This window comes from Silene latifolia, chromosome Y, assembly GCF_048544455.1.
Source record: "Silene latifolia isolate original U9 population chromosome Y, ASM4854445v1, whole genome shotgun sequence".
Classification (NCBI taxonomy): domain Eukaryota; kingdom Viridiplantae; phylum Streptophyta; class Magnoliopsida; order Caryophyllales; family Caryophyllaceae; genus Silene; species Silene latifolia.
Genome location: NC_133538.1, coordinates 102426032 through 102443534, shown reverse-complemented (window position 1 = coordinate 102443534; position 17503 = coordinate 102426032).

The window sequence follows — 17503 nt, the reverse complement described above, 5'->3', positions numbered from 1 at the left end:
TTTCCACTTAAAATTAATCAACACAATATTTAGCCTAATACACCCCTTATTTCGGTCAATTAAAGATAAAATGGATTCCATTTTATCTTTGTCAATTTTTTAATTTATCACATGTCACAAGTCATGTAAAATTGTTATGTATTTTTAACATATTAAAAATCAACGCATTAATAAAAATACGTCATGTACAAAATCGACTTTAGTAATTCATAATTACTTGTACCAAAATAACTTACCAATTATAAATCACAACATCTTGTATTTATAATGAATTATTCATTTTAATGCAATTGTTTCCTTAAACAATAATTTCATCTAAGTAATAAAACAATTCGATCACTTAGACCGTATCTCATTTAATCAAATTATAACGAGATACGTAAATATTACTTCAAAAATTGTCCGTCAATTTTAAGTAATTTAATTAAACCGTATCGTCATACGATCAATTAAATAATCAATTAAGAGTGTTACCCTTTAGGTATGACCTAAGGGGATCAACTGATCACCACCGTCGCACGACAGTAATGTCAAACTCTAGTCAGCCAATCATTACCGATATGTGTGGACCAGTTGATAGTAAAATACTACTTCCCACATATATTCTTAAAATGAGATTTAAACATGTGATCATCATGATCGACAGTTGTGATCGAATTATTGTCGGAGGACACATATTCCAACAATCTCCCACTTGTCCTCGACAAGTGTGCGTCACCAATTCTCTTGTCCTATTACTATCTCCAACTCAATGCAAGGTGTCTTTTAGGTCGTACTTCCAAGTCATCATATCGAGAGTGGTTTCCTCGATCTGGAGAATTACTGATTGACCGAAATTATCCACCATGGATATCTTCCGAGCGTGGCCACGCATTTCCAGTTCATTACTCCTCGAGTGGCCCTGAGATATTTTTATAACCCTGACTAGGGGTGGACAATTCCTATCACACTTATTCCCTTCGACTAGCCACATCCATCAGAACCCAAAATATGCCCATTTGACCCCATTTACGAAGGTCGTAGTAACACAAATCAAAGTTAATCTGAAACTGTGCCATCTTAGGCGAACAGTCTATAGTCAAAAGAATCGACTCATTAGAATACTATAGTAGCTCTCGCCACGAACAGGCTATATAAATTTTTCAGAACTCTATAAGCGGTCATAAGGCCCGACAAGGTGTTCCCAACAGTCTGCCTATGTGATCGACTAGTCATCTCACATGACTTTATGGCACTTGAACTTGCCATTAATCGCATCACACTCTAGTCACTTCGAGACGTCACCTCATGCAAGTAACTATGGGCGAATACAATGCTAATCCGTGTTCACTTTAACGGGGTTCAATTGTCTCTACAACCCGTTTGGATGTAACAAAGTATAAGGTGAGTTAATAATAACTCAAACGACAAACGTTGATATCATATTCGGGTATTCAATACCATATTACAACCTTATGATGTATATCGAAAGTGTGTAAACACTAGTTGATTACAATAGAAGTTTAACATACCAAGTGTCCATGTGTTCAAACTTCTTATATTGCATTTTCCTTTATATTCATGTTATCTTTCATAGCATGAACCTTACCAAGTACACATATAGGTTCCTAACCTTGGTTTGGGTTCTTTATCTTGAAAGAACTTTCTTGTTGTTTATTACATAACCAACGAATTGTGATGGATGATATAACTTGCACTGGTCAAGTGTTCTACCAACTCACAATGCACTATGTATATTTTTTGTAGAGTCTTACAACAATTGTCAAGATGATTAGCCTAGCACTTCTCATAAGTCCTAGCATATTAGAAAATATCAGTTTTGAGTAACTTCTTACTTCAACTAAGTATTTTTCAAAGCTTCTAATGTCTCCTTTTAGCTTAAATAGCTTAGGATTTTCATAAATCCTTACGTGTGATCGAACTTCAAAACGTGCAACCTCTTGGCACATAACAGAGTGTTCTGTCCATCACTGGAATCGCCCATTAGTTCTCCTCGAGAATTCATGATGATTCTTCTATGGCTTGCCAATGATTCATCATGCTCTTATGCATATGATTCATTATTGGGCATAAGAATGATTATTCTAATGGCGGAAACATTAGTAATTAATAATCATATGATCAACCATTCTTAGGTTTAATGAACGACCATGACTGCTAATGGCAATTCCATTTTCATTGACATGAATAACCTACGTTTCTCGTTGATTCGATGTGTATATCTCAATACCTATCCAACATCTCATGATGTGATTGGATTCATCATAGTCCATTTTCATCCAAAATTGAAAACTCAAATACTTATTTGTGAAAGATAGTATTAGCTCTTCATTCTCAATGAGTAATTGATCGGTCCGTTTTGTGTTCACAATTGAATAGATGTTGTCGTTGGGTCACGTCCGAATCAAAACACAATTTATAGCTTCACAAACAACTCTACAATTAGTAAAGAGGCAAGTAAAGGTCGGATCCCAAGGGACGGGAATTCAGATGAGATTTCTATTGAAACTAGTGGTGTCTTAGGGGTGTCACAATTTGGGTTGATGTAGAAGGTCACTAACTAAATAGCAATGAAAATAAATAAGCAAGATGAATTAAAAGGGTTGTAAACAATTGATAAAAAGCACTAGGGTGTCATGGGGTCATAGAGGAATCATGGGAATTGATCATACAAACATGTTCTCAAATTATAAGCAAGCAATTATTGCTGTGATGGATTGAGTTGGGTTATATCTTACAATCCTAGGAAAGTTTGGGTCCCGGAGCCGAATCGATTAGATTGTACAACACCTACAAGTCGACTTAGTCTTCCCTACTCAACAACATGCATGGTCTAATGAGACTCGAGTTGGTTTATGTCTTACAAGTCTCATTGGAAAGATAAGTAATGGGTAAAAAATGCAAGGATTCATAGGCTCACATTTCATCAAACATAACATGTGCATGAGTTGAGATCAAAACAAGCAAGCAAATAAACCATGAAAGCATATTAATTTAAGCATGAATCATTCCCCGTGTTGGTTTCCCCTAAGTACCCATTAACCCTAGCTAGGTCACTACTCACTCATTATCATGTTGATCATGCTAGCAAGGTTGTTAATGATACCAACAAGAGGAAACATGATGAATAAATGAAAGTAATTAACAATAATTAAAAAGGGATTAAGAGAATTATACCTACTAATGATTCCAATAATAAAGCAAACAATAAAAGAAGTACTTGATGCTTGATTGAGAGGTTGTCAATCTCCCAATAATAACCCAAATAATCTTCAATTACACAAAATAAAGGATGAACAAGAGATAGATTAAGGAAATAAAACTTGTATTAAAACTTGATTAATTGTTGATTACAATACTAAAGAGAGATTTGACTGATATTAACTACTCTAATAATTGATAAGAAGAACATGCTCTTCTAATTAGACTAATGGGGTATTTATAGTGGAAATTAGGTGGATGCATTAGGGTTAACTAAGGGCTAAACTAGTAATTACACTTTTTAGATTGAGCAGGGAGAAGCCGCTATTTTTCGAAGGAAGGGCTTCTTTCTTTGTAGCTTGGAGAAGACGAAATTTCGCTGTACTGGAATCCGGACGTATTGGTGTCGGGACGGGCGGATTCAGGCGGGGGAAGACGGGCGTCTTCAAGGGAATCCGGCCGGATTCTCTGGTGGCTGCTGCCCGGGCGCCTTTGAAGGAAGACGCACGGATTGTGCTTGTGGAGGACGGGCGGATTCAGGACAATCCGCTCGAATTGTAGCTCAGCATGATTTCTTCTTCTTTTCTTCCCTTTTCTTCATAAAATCCTTGGGGATTTCCTCGGGGATGCAAGGATCCTTTCTCAACATTTCTCATCTACTATCATATGTACAAAGGCCTTCTAATCTTGTCTCTCCTTGATGCTTGGTCATTGAATTCAATCAATTTAGTCTCATTTTGCCATGAAAATGCAAGATTTGCACTCCTTTCCTACCAAGGGATCAAAATCTCAAAGAATATGCAAAACAAAGAACTAAAGACAATAAATGACCCAAATATGCACTAAAAAGCATGGGAACAAGGCGGGGGGGGCTAAATATGCGCTAATTATGGTCACATCAAATATCCCCAAACTGAACCTTTGCTCGTCCCGAGTAAAGAGGTGACAAAGACTAGGACCATTATTTAAACTAACCTAATAACATAGCCGATATGAGACAATTAGCGGGTCTCACTCCGCCCCTTCAACTCACAACAAGCGAGGTAGGATGCCTTCTTGCAAGGCAAGGTGGGTCTTGCGAAAATGGCGACACATCCAAGCATTAAGCACACAAAATCAAATAATGGATGCATCTACAAAAGGAATAGCCACTTCCTCATCAAGTGGCGGAGGCAACTAAAAGAGAACAAATTTAAGAGCATATAATCCTTCACAAATACTAGTTCAACAAATTACTAAGGCTAAGAGGATGGCACTAAATCACCTCCAAATGATGTTAAACTAGACTACTTTCGTCCTCAATTTCCAAATGCTTTCGTCAAGAGTGATCGGATGGTGGTGGAATGATGATCCCTATGATGCTAGTAGCATATGGCATGACAAGTCTCGAATTCTCTACAAAAGTAAAGGTCATGGATCGTCCGAAGCTCGACAAAGTGGTTTGACAAAAGGTTTTTTGGGAATGAAATGCTCAAATCGTTATAAACAAAGGGTGGATATGACTAGTATTCAAAATTGTCCTCATTTAACTTTCACATTTCAAAAATTAGAGATGGGGTTTGTCTCATCCGGGCTAGTGTCCTTTGCTTTCGCCAATCACTTATTAGGCAACCGGTTAACCTCTAAACAATAGCTTTTCGGGGTGATAGTCACTCTGTCTCTGGGCGGTCGAATTCACAACCGTGTGGGGGCCCTATTCAATGGATCCCTCTCCAAAGCACATCGAAGTGGTACGCCTCCATCAAAACAACTATATTTCTCAACATTTCAACATTTTATAACATTTGAGGTTTCCTTAGTAATAAATTACTTCCACATGACAAAATTTTCGAAATGAGCACTTCAAGCTTATTGATAGAAAAGTATTTTTGGGTTGCCTTACCACAAGGTCAATCAAGGTCACCTAGACAAGTTAAACAAGTCCACATCGCATCACGGGGTTGGATAGGTGACTCACATGCAAACCCTTGACTAGGCTTTGGGTCATGGGTCAAAAGACACTAGTATGACACAACCTAGGGTGTTTTACAACCATTCTAGTAGGCAAAGTCTTAAGTTGAAAAAGTATTTGTAATGGCTTAGTTGCTCTTGTCAAAGTTCTCAATTAGGCACTTTTCAAAATGTTTTATCTAAATGCAACTACATGCCATGATGCAACTATTATATACATTCTAATGCAAGTGATTCTATCAACTAATATGACATATAAAGTAAATGCAAGTCCTAGGTTCACATTGTTATACCGCATCAATCAAAATAAAGCCACATAGTCATTAACATAAAGAGGAAAAAGGAGATTGGAAAGATCATACCATGCGGTCTTCATGATCCTCATGTCTCAGATGTGGCGTAGTCAGTCAATGCGAACAAGGATAGAACAAACAATATACAATATATACAACAATATATACATAACTACACTACAAAAGAAATAAACATGTTTTTGGGTTTTTCAATTTTTCAATTTTTTTGGATTTTTGAATAAAAGTTAAGTTATAATTCTCCATCCCCACACTAATATGGGCATTGTCCTCAATGGCCAAAATGATGGGAAATTATGCAAACATGATGCATGATTTCTACACTAAATGCAAGCTACACTAATCTATACTACATGATGCATGGTTTTTTGTTTATGACGGAGAGGATAATTTATATTACCTCCCGTTGTGTATGCATTAACTTCCCCAAACCGATCTAGACATTATTGCTAATGTCCAAGGATGGGTGTAGTTCATGCACATACTATGCAATGCATGAAACTAATTTTGTCATTTTGGATTTTGAAAGGTGGGAACAATAAAATGAGAACACCTCAATGGGGCCGAGGTGTTAGTCCTCAACGGTGCTAGGACTACTCCAACAATGATAAAGATTAATAAAATATAAGTTAACAAAACACAAACTTCTTTTCATGAAACTTTAAAATTAAAGAGAGGAGATCAGGGAACTTCACTTAAACTTAGGTGGGTGCCTCTCGCCCGCTCCACCTAGCTATGAAGTAATCTTCTAGAGATCGGCATCATCTCCTTCTAGATCGCTATCCCATATCTCCTTTGATGCATCACTAAAACTTGGGTCCATGAACTCGTCCTCTTCACTTTCAAGCTCCACCGTGTCTCCTCCACAAGAATTGTTGCTTCCCTCCTCTTGTCTCCCGTTTGCTCCTGTTAGAAATCTATATCTCATTACTTAGCATATTCATATATGTTTCAAATTTATTTAGTCATAAAATAAATTACTAATCTTATGCATGCAAACATCAATAGTTAAGAGAAGAAATCGGTTCCTTACATTGCATGTTTCGGATATTTGGGCACTAGTAAGGTCACCTACCTTACTTAGTTCTTGAGCTTTCCTTATGGATGAACAAGATTCAAAGGTATAATCTCTCCCAAAGACATATACCCAAGGAACACTCATAATAACTAATATTATTTGTACTAGAAATAATACTAATCTTACTTAAAAATTGATACAAAAAAGTATTTCCTCTTGTATAATTTCGGCCAAGAGGAGTAAATGATTTTTGTGGTTTTTCTTTCTCTAAAAATGTCTCACCAAAAATGTAGAGAAAATATAATAATCTTACACTAGAAAATTATGTAAAGAAGTAGTGAATGAATAAAAGAAAAACCCCTTGTCTTTTCTATGTAGAAACCGATTGGAAGGGAAGGAGAGCCCAATGCATGGGCTAATTTTTCTACCCAAGAAATGTAGGCTTGCATGGCTACATATAGGTAGGTCATCATTGTGTTTTCTCTTATTAAAATAATCAACACAATTTTTCCACTAAAACCCTCTAATTTTTCCGGCACTTATAAAATGGAGAGTCCATTTTATATTTTGTCATTTGTCAATTTTGTCACATGTAACATGATACATGACATGTCACAATGTAATGTATTTTTAACATATTAAAAATCATCATACTCATAAAATATGTCATTTACAAAATCGACTAGTAATTCGTAATTACACGTACCAAAAATGTTTCCAAATTATAAAGTACAACATTCTGTATTTATAATAATTTATTCATTCTGTTTCAATTGTTTCTGTAAACAATAATTTCATCTAAGTAATAAAACAATTCGATTACTTAGACCGTGTCTCATTTAATCATATTTACAATAAGATACGTAAATTATACTCACAAAATCATCCGTCAATTTTAAGCAATTTAATTAACTCGTATCGGTATACGATTAATTAAATAATCAATTAAGAGTATTTCCCTATAGGTATGACCTAAGGGGATCAACTGATCACCACCGTCGCACGGCAGTAATGTCAAACTCTAGTCAGCCAATCATTACCGATATGTGTGGACCAGTTGACTGTAAAATATTACATCCCACATGTATTCTTAAAATGATATTTAATAACGATATTTAAATCATGTGATCACACTATTGTTGAGGACACATTTCCCAACAATCTCCCACTTGTCCTCGACAAGTGTGCGTCACCAATTCTCTTGTCCTATTACTATCTCCCACTCAATGCAAGGTGTCTTTCAGGTCGTACTTGCAAGTGATCATATCGAGAGTGGTTTCCTCGATCTGGAGAATAACTGTTTGACCGGATTTATCTATCATAGATACCTTCCGAGCGTGGCCACGCATTTCCAGTTCATTACTCCTCGAGTGGCCCTGAGATATTGTTTTAACCCTGACAAGGGGGTGGACAATTCCTATCGCACTTATTCCCTTCAAGCGGCCTGACCATCATAACCCAAAATATGCCCATTTGACCCCATTTACGAAGGTCGTAGTAACACAAATCAAAGTTAATCTGAAACTGTGCCATCTTAGGCGAATAGTCTTTAGTCAAAAGAATCGACTCATTAGAATACTATAGTAGCTCTCGCCACGACCAGACTATATAAATTTGCCAGAACTCTATAAGCGGTCACTGCCCGACAAAGTGTTCCTAACAGTCTGCCTATGTGATCGACTAGTCATCTCACATGACTCTATGGCACTTGAACTTGCCATCAATAGCATCACACTCTAGTCACTTCGAGACGTCACCTCATACAAGTGACTATGGGCTAATACTATTTTAATCCGGGTTCACTTTAACGGGGTTCAACGTTGTCTCTACAACCCGTTTGGATGTAACAAAGTATAATAAAAGAGTTTTAAAGTAAAACTCGAACGACAAATGCGATTATCACATATGAATAGTCAATGCCTGATTACTATTTCATGTTCTATAATCTAATTTGATCTTGTACGTAGTTGTTCATTTCAATTCAATTGAAATGACATGACTCATCATGTTTAGCCTTTGAGAAGGCTTTGGTTAGTAGGTTTTATCAATTTCTTGTACCTTACTCAACCTTACTACATACTCGTTTTCCTTTGTAATGTATACATTTGCATTACAAAACTTTCTGAGTACGTGTCGAGATCCAATCAAGACATGGGCCCTCTAGCCTAAGAATAGCTCCCACTGTTTTCACAGTGTGCAGGACTCATCCTTCTTGCACATCTCATGATTGCAAGTGTACTCAATTTCCGTTATAAATATCTCTCATTGTTCTTTATTGCCTAGAAGGATTCTAGAAAATCTACTTCTTAATTAACATAGCCACAATGGTATCTTAACGATCCTAATATGTTTTGATTATGGTTTTGTCGGAAACCATGCGCAATCTCAATTGTCAATTGTCACTTGTGTAACACCCTTACACAAAATTGCATCAAAAACACTTTGCATTATTTCCTTAATGCTTCTGCAAGCACTTAAGGGTAATCTTTATGGCTTATTTGGTAAAGATTACTTAAATTCAATTTTGAAAACAATTCATCATACTCAAGGTATATGAAGTGTTATACATCATAACTTATTTAATTGATCCGGCAGCGGAAGCAAATGAAATCAATCAAATATGTTCAATTTAATTGAACTAGTCATGAATCTTATCAACATGAGACTTCTTATTGACGCTAATATCATGTGGATTTATCTTCATAAAACCGGATATTCAAGATGTATTATAATACTCCAAAAGTCTTAAATCATTCGCAATGATCAATATGCCATCCACATATAAGACTACTAAAATTTCTGCAACTCCTACTAAACTCCATGTATAAACACAACTTCTTGACTTATCGAGAAATGTTTTATCACATGATCAAAATGTTGATTCCAACTCATTGATGTCCTACTTAAGACCCTCTCTTAAGTTTCACATATCTCAGGATTCCAAGAATCTACAAAACTCATGACATGTATTGAATACATTCCTTCTTTTGAAGAAGTGGGTTTTAGATTCACTTGCTGTATGTATATCATTATAATGAAACACAATCCCGAAGAAGATCCAAATAGACTTAAGCATTTCAATTAGTGCAAAACCCTTTGCAACCAATTTTACTTTGAAATCTCTCTTTATTAGGGCAAAACCCTTTGTCACTAATCAAGCCTTTTTATTTCGGATTTTCATGGCTCTAAGCCTTGTATTGAGTTGTGACTTTAAACACTCTCATGTCTTATATAAGTCATATGTTGATTACTTTCCAGAAGTAATCAACTTGCATCAAACAATTTCTTTTGTAAGTTATAAGCTCTTTAATTTCTTAAAAGTAGCATGAATTCATCATCTTTAACAAGTGACGAATTTAACCTCCTAGGTTTTGAAGAAACAACGTCTTACACAAAACGTCTCATGTAGCCAAGAAAGACCAGTTTCTTGCGACATAACATTCTCTGTGGCATTCTTTGTGGCTCTTGAATAATTTCTCCCACTCTGTCTTCTAGAAATAAACTTGTATTTTAGAAAGACAGCTTCACAAGCCGCAAACCCGTCGTACTCGTGATAATTGAAGAGGGAAAAATAAGCATTTGTTTCTTGTGAAAACTTACAAACATGGTACCCTTACCATTTCATATCTCATATGATCCGATTTAGTGGAAAAATAATTTAGACAAAAATGATAAAATCCCCAAAAGGATCAAGTAACTCAAAGTAACTTGATTGAAGTCCAAACCATATCGAATAGCATTTGATTACTTATTCAACCACACATTATCCCATAATGCGTGCTAGCTAAGAGAGATTAACTTGTGATACTATATCACATTTCCTTTGGCTTATATCAAAGTCTTCACTTTGATAATCCCATCACGACTAAGTCGTGATTCCTTGAACTCTTTAAACTTCTTCAAAGATTTTTCTATTTACCTTATTAAGTGAACACATTAGCGTCAACTTAAATCGTTGGTAAAAGAAAATGATCAACCTATTTTGGATCGATGATTTACAACCTCTATCTCCTTTTCAACCAAAAGGCACGAGACATCTTGCTTTGAATACAAGATACGCATATACCATTAACAATCTAATGGTTTCAAGAATACTCGATAACTCTTTGTGTTTATCATTCCAGAATTTAAGGTTTATTCTTGGGTTACCAATTTGAGTCTTGCATCATCTTCATGATATATCATTCTAGTTTGGTTTAGAATATAATCACCTTGATAATGGGCTAGCCATACATCAAATCGTGGTGTATAGGGTCACAAAAGTGAAACCTCTTTTGTATCTTAACAAGTTTGTATTCTTATTTAGAGTTTATGTACTTAATAGTCACAATTAAGTACAACTCCAAACCCAAAAACTAGATTTTAGTACACAATGACTCTATCTCTCGACTTTATTGTTGCTAGTCATCATATTCTAATCATCCCATGTATCAAACATAATGATGAAAACCACCACCGGTTTCTAATATTGACGAAGTAGTACTAGCAAAATTTTATGTCAATCAAATAAACATTTAAAGAAGAAGGTCCCATTAGATGTCCCACAACTAACTTGTTGATTCTTCAATAATTTGGGGTAGTTTCCTTTCTCGTGTCCAACATTTAAGACAATGGAAACTTTATTGGTCGGGATTGATAGGTTTAGTATCGTCATTTCTCAATAACTTTACTTTTAACATTACCTTGTATCAATTCCATTATGATCTTTACTTCTTGTACCTCGTCCTCATCTTAACGGTTTAAGAGAATGCTCCCACTTATTTCAATGAGTCTTTGCTTTGAGAAGCAAAATTGAATTCATGAAGATTACTCTTCATTTGTTCGTTTTAGTCTTAAAACTTTCATTGAAGTGGTTGCGTTATTTTGGTCAATTACGAATTCTGACAAAACTAATTACCAAAACAATTTATCGCTTCAAGGTACTTAATTCAATTAAGTATATGAAACATAATCCATTGTAAGTAGAAGTATTAGTCAAGAATCAAAAACCTGTTTGATAATGAATAACTTTAATCTATACTCTTTACAAGAGATCCTTAGCAATGGTTCATTTGAGGTTCTAGAAGCAAATTCATATTTTGTCATTAGTTACGATGTTTTAATGGAGATTTTGAAAAAACGAAATGATATCGTATATGAATTGTGGTAAAGAAATAGAACAATATGATAACGGAATAATGAAAACAAAACATTTATCGTTATTATAATACTTGTAAACAAGTATAGCATTTACATAGTGACCTCTACCCAACTATGATAAATGGTCCAAGATCCAAATTCATATTAACTTGGGCATGGTAGGGCCGATGAAACCATCATCAATATAACTCGGTGGATTAACGCTTTAATCGATTCTACTTCTAGAACTCTTGGTCGATAAAATTACATTAATATTTATCTATAGCCCGGAACACATGCGGCTACGGTCGCCAAAACTTCCGTTGAGCTCAATCCAAATTTCGAATAAATGTGTCCATGATCCAAATCCTCATCAACTTGGGAACGGTATGGCCGATGAAACCCTCATCAACATGAATTCGGTGGATAGACATTTATCACCCACTTCCCCTACGTAACAAGGTTTGTACCCCGGTAGGGCCGAGTGCACTCCCTCGCGAAATAGGTTTTCATGGTTTCTACTACTTGGTAAGGCTATGTCTCAATTGATTGTTTTAGCGAGAGGTCATGTCAATTTATTATCTATCACGTTTTAAGTGAGCTAAAGCGGTGAACTACGATAATTCTAATTGACACGGTCGATATACTCGATTAAAAGATGATGCATGTTTTAGTTATGGCGATTTAGCGATGCATGCGACATATAAATAAAATGCAAAGTATAAAAATAAAATCATAGTATGGCCTTCCTAAAAAAGAAAAACTATTTAACTATTACATATTCGGAAACCAACTCCATTGGTCCCTTGAACTTCGGTTCTTGGCACGCATCTCGAGGTAACACCGTCTTTATTTATCGTCTTCCTTGAGTGACACCGTCTTCAAGGAACTCCGAAATAATAAAATTACATAACAAATTACATAATAACAAATTATTCCCAGACATCCAAGCTCACATAGTAACCGACTACACACCAAAGTGTGTAGCCCTGCCAGATTACCCATCGCAACAGGTAATCCTCGCCGCCAGTGGGTGACCGCAGCCGATCCCACCTAGTCCAGCTCTTCAACGAGCGACATCGATCCCTGTCCCTTAATGTGCACATCCCCTCCCGTGGCGGGTTCCACGGAGGGCGAACTAGGGTGTGAAGCCACTCCCGCAAGTGACTCCACCACAATCACAATCACATGACATCACAGTCATCCCAATCCCCTCACACCAACACTGTCACAAAAACCTCCATTCTACGATGATCAATAGACAACGATAATTACAACAACATGTCATGTAAAGCACAGTAAACTGAGTAGGGAAACCCTACCTTAGCAATCAACAGCAGTATGCAACACGAACAATCAAAAAGGCTCCTCTACGAAGTCTTCTCCTATACAATGACCATGCAACACGATTACACTTTGCACAATTCCCAAAATCTTCTTCTCATATAAATGTACAGTAACTCACAAAAGTACAAATAATCACGAAGATAGAACTTACCAACAGTGCAACGAGAACTTATACGCAAGAACCACGACGATTATCCACACAATGACGCTACGAAATGCTTAAGAGAAGGATTAGGGAATGATTTGGGTGTGATTAGGTTAACGTAGAAATGATAAAGCTTTTGAAATGATATTAGAAACTGACGCGGTTGTATAAAATACCCTAAACATTCCCTAATCAAACCGTCGAAATAACACTCCGCCAAACCGGACACTCGGTAGAGTAAGTGCATACTCGGCCGAGTGTCCAATACTCGGTCGAGTATTCACTATACTCGGCCGAGTATTCCTCGGCAGAACCAAAATAACACACAACCAGAGCACTACTCGGCCGAGTAGGCTCTACTCGGTCGAGTAGTCACCAAGGAAAATCCGTAATGTTACAATCTTTCCCCCTAAAAAGAACTTCGTCCCAAAGTTCACACTCTACTACACAAGCAAGCACAACACTACGTCACAAGACTATAACAATTACATGAGACAACTCCAAGGAACTATACAAGCATCACAACAAGTTACCACAAAATCATCTCCCGACTCGAACCAAACAAAGAAAAACAAAACAAAACACCATCGCGACCATCTCCTACCCCCCTAAAAAGACAACGGTTACATCCCCGTAACCAAACATACCTGATCGAAAAGGTTAGGAAAACGTTCTCGCATAGCTTCCTCAGGTTCCCATGTGGCTTCCTCCACATTATGATTAGACCAAAGGACCTTGAGTAAGACCGTCTCACCATTCCGGGTCTTACGAACCTTGCGATCAAGAATCTCCTTAGGAATCTCGGCATAGGACAAGGATTCATTAAGTTCGATGTTCTCCATCTCGAGGATATGCGACGGATCACTCACATACTTCCGGAGTTGAGATACATGAAAAACATTGTGCACTCTATCCAAAGCTGGTGGTAAAGCTAACCTGTAGGCTACCTCGCCAACACGGTCCAAAATTTCATAAGGACCTATAAACTTTTGGCTTAGCTTACCCTTTTTCCCAAACCTCATAACACCTCGCATAGGTGACACTTTCAAAAGAACCTTGTCACCTACGGCAAACTCAATGTCCCTGCGGTGTAAGTCGGCGTAGCTCTTCTGGCGATCTTGAGCTGCTCTCATCTTTTGGCGAATCAACTGAATATGCTCAACCATATATTGAACCAATTGTGGCCCTAAAACCACTGCCTCGGAGCTATCATCCCAACAAACTGGACTTCGGCATTTTCGGCCATACAAAGCTTCAAAAGGTGCCATCACAATGCTTGTATGATAACTATTATTGTATGAAAACTCGATTAAATCAAGTCTGTCTTCCCAACTGCCCCCAAAGTCCATAACACATGCCCTTAACATGTCTTCTAAGGTCTTGATGGTCCGTTCGTCCGACCATCGGTTCGGATGAAAAGTCAGTACTCATTTTCAACGTTGTACCCATCAACTCTTGCAGTTCTTGCCAAAACTTTGATATGAACCTCGCATCACGATCGAAACGATATCTTTCGGGATACCATGTAACCGAACCACATGCTTTCAGAACCCAATGCCAGTGCATCTTAGACCAAGTATCCTTCATGGGAACGAAATGGGCCGACTTGGTTAGCCGATCCACAATCACCCAAATCATGTTGTTACCTTGTTGTGACCTAGGTAGTCCCACAATGAAGTCCATGGAGATCGACTCCCACTTCCACTCGGCACTTTGTCAAAGATCGAATCTTACCCTGGGGTCTCCTTTGTTCACCTTTGACCCTTTGGCAGGTCAAACATCTAGCCACAAACTCAGCTACATCCCTCTTTATGTTCGGCCACCAAAAAGTCTTCTTAAGGTCTCTGTAAAGCTTGTCACCACCCGGGTGAACTGAATAAGGAGTGCAATGAGCCTCTGACAAGATCATTCTCCGTAACTCTGCATCGTCAGGAACACACCATCTCCCATCAAAATGAACACTCCCATCTGGATGTATAGAGAACCTGGAAGCTGCTCCACTCTCTACCTTAGACTTCCACTCCTAGATCTTAGGATCAAGCTCTTGCTTACTTTTGATGTTTTCATACAACTCTGGCTCGATCGTCAAATCCCCGACGGTATCCCCCTCTCGAATCATAAAGATCCCCAAACTAGACATCTCATCTCTCAACTTCAGCAAGGACATAGCTGTACATAGCGAATGAACGCTCTTCCTGCTCAAGGCATCAGCAACAACATTAGCTTTACCCTCGTGATAGATGATTTCCATATCATAATCTCCAATCAGCTCCATCCACCGTCTCTGTCGCATGTTAAGCTCCTTCTGAGTGTTGATATACTTTAAACTCTTATGATCAGAGAACACCTTAAAAGTTGCGCCATAAAGGTAGTGCCTCCAAATCATAAGAGCGAACACAATCGCACCACCCGACTCCGGATCATGAGTAGGGTAGCTCTCCTCATATTGCTTTAGCTGCCTCGAAGCATAGGCTATCACTCTCCCTTCCTGCATCAAGACACAACCGAGACCGTTCTTCGAAGCGTCGGTATAGACCTCAAAGTTCTCACAACCCTCTGGCAAGTCTAGGATAGGAGCTGTGGTCAAGCGTTCCTTTAAGGTCTGAAACGCCGTTTCACAACTCTCATCCCAAACGAATCTAACTTCCTTCCTCATCAAGGATGTCATAGGCCGCGCTATGGTAGAGAAATCTTTCACAAATCTCCTGTAGTAGCCGGCAAGGCCTAAGAAACTCCGAATCTCAGCAACATTCTTCGGCGATTCCCACTTGGTAACGGCCTCAATCTTGCTAGGATCCACAGATACCCCCTTCTTAGATATTACATGACCCAGAAAAGCCACTTCCTCTAACCAGAACTCACACTTGGATAACTTGGCATAGAGCTGATTTTCTCTCAAAGTCTGCAGAACTATCCTCAACTGCTCTTCATGCTCTTCCTTAGTCTTAGAATAAACTAAGATATCGTCTATGAAAACAACCACAAACCTATCCAAAAACGGTGTGAAGATCCGGTTCATCAAATCCATAAAAGCTGCTGGCGCATTGGTCAACCCAAAAGGCATCACCACGTACTCGTAGTGACCATAACGAGATCGGAATGCTGTTTTAGGAATATCCTCATCTGCTATCCTCAGCTGATGATACCCCGACCTCAGATCAATCTTAGACAACACACCAGCTCCACTTAGCTGATCGAACAAATCATCAATCCTCGGCAACGGATACTTATTCTTCACTGTGACCCGATTGAGCTCTCTGTAATCAATGCACAGTCTCATGCTCCCATCTTTCTTCTTTACAAAAAGAACTGGAGCTCCCCACGGTGACACACTAGGCCTGATATAACCCATGCCTAACAACTCATGTATCTGCTTCTTCAACTCGGCCCAACTCTTTAGGTGCCATACGATAAGGTGCTTTAGATATAGGACCGTTCGCTTAAGTTCCACGCTGAAATCGACATCCCTCTTGGGAGGCAAACTCGGTATTTCCTCAGGAAAGACATCCTCGAATTCTTTCACCACGGAAATCTCAAAAGCTGTCGGCGGCTCTACTCGGTGATCTCTCACATGACAAAGAATTAAGGGACACTTCTTCCTTAAACATGACTTTAAGGTCATAACTGCTATAAACCTACACTTAGGCTTTACCACAAACCCTCTATAGGACACCCTAACACCCTTGGGACCCTTTAAAGACACTCTCTTTTGTCTATAATCTATCCTGGCATCATACTTACCTAGCCAATCCATCCCGACAATCACCTCAAACCCACCCTTAGGAAACTCTAACAGGTCTACTGGTAAATCTACCCCTCCAATCACCATAGATATACCCTTATATAACTTGAGACACGACACGGACTCCCAGAAGGTATGAACACATCATCTTTTACAACCTCAAACTTTCCCAAACCCATAGACACAGCATGACTTTTAGACACAAAAGAATGTGTATCCCCGGAATCAAACAAAACAAAGGACGGTATATTATTAACAAGAAAGGTACCGGTAACTACATGAGCATCATCTTGTGCTTCCTGCTTGTCCATCATGAAGAGTTTTCCACTGTTTTTCTGTCCTCCCACCTGAATCGACGCATTGGAGGTACTTGGCTTAGCTTAGAATCTGGGTGACGCTATTATTTCAGCGCCGATAAGATCCACCACCACCGCGGTTGTAACCGCCCGGTTACCCCTGTCCACCTCTGTTGCCCCATGAATCTCCCGGTCGGTTGCTAGCAAAACTCGAGTCGGCCCCGAGAAAAATTTCCGATCGAGCTCTCTGAACCATTCGGGCTTGTAGCTCGTGCATTCCCGCCTTTTGTGACCTATCCCACCACAGTTGAAACACGTAAAGTTGGTGTTGTCACTTACGATCCGACCCCCATTCTTTCCCCGCCCACGAGAACC